We start from the raw sequence: 1,351 nt of genomic DNA, 5'->3' as shown, positions 1-1,351 counted from the left end.
TAGTCAAGATGTATGCGTGTAACCTGTTGCGGACACTTAGTTTAAGAAACAGTGTACCATTTACTTTTTAATGTGAAGAAGGGTCCAATTATTCCTATTGCTATTAGTTGAATGGTAGTTTTAGTTTTTCATATTAACACAATAAATATGTTGCAATAGCCATCTCCTTGGATAGAAGCATTTTATTTACCTACACAGGAACAGGACCTCTTAAAAAGAGAAAGATGATGATATGTAAAGAGAACATAGTGAGTTGTAGGTGTTGGTGGTAGCCTGTAGGGACTGAAGTTAGGGATGTGTGAAGGGTGATTCAAGGACATTACAAGAAGGGCTCGGAAATCCAAGGGAGCTTATGTATACATCCATCCATCCATCGGTAACAGTGAAATGTTCTCTCTAATTTAACGCTCAACAGATCTAGCTGCTTGCTCTGTTGTTTTCTACCGCCAGCTTTAACTTTACTTTTTTCTACCTTGGCCCCGTTTTGCTTTGCTTTCCTTTGTCATGCATTCCATCTAGCTTAATTTCTTAATTCAGTGGCCTCAGCACTTTTATACAACTAAATATATATTACCTTAATTTATTTACCACATGATTATTATAAAATATAAACTATAATCAACTTGCGTGGTATTTGATTATATTGTCTAATTCACCGACTATTGACAAAGTTTGTATCTTTTCTCACATTTTGTACCCTAATCCACTTTTTAAATAATATGTGGAATACTAAACCTATCTATCTATACTATATTATAATAGTCGGTCGGCACTTACTGAAATTATTTAATTACTGATAGAGATAAATAAATTATGATAGTATAATTAAATACTGCATTAATTGTACAAGGTGTGGACTGCTAGGCCCAATAAGAAGATGTATGACATTCAGACCAGAAAGGTTATCATGCTGATCAGGCCTGATGGACCAGATCAGGCCTGATGGACCAGATCAGGCCTGATGGAACAAAGAAGGCCAAAAAACCTTGATTATTAATTAATTACGAAATTAATTAATAAGGGAAAAAAATCAGCTATTGAGAAGAGTCCTGATAAGGAAATAAATCCTTACAGATTAGCCTCAAGGGGACCTAAAAGGATAAGGAATCAGTTTCCTACTATCTAGGACTCCAAAGTCCATTCTAATTATGAGACTTGTCCACCAAGTCTCCTATACCAAGTCCAATTCAAGGACTCCCAACATCTATATAAGGGGCCTCACCCCACATATCAGAACTACGTTTTTTGGCTTGATTCTCTAATTCACAGAGATACGTAGGCATCTCGTAAAGGCAGAATTAAGCTACGAAACACGAGAGCAGCCATTAAAGGCCTTGAGCTCCCGAATCTT

This window comes from Apium graveolens, chromosome 6 (genome assembly GCF_009905375.1).
Source record: "Apium graveolens cultivar Ventura chromosome 6, ASM990537v1, whole genome shotgun sequence".
In the NCBI taxonomy this organism is placed as follows: Eukaryota; Viridiplantae; Streptophyta; class Magnoliopsida; order Apiales; family Apiaceae; genus Apium; species Apium graveolens.
Note: the sequence above shows the minus strand (reverse complement) of the source record.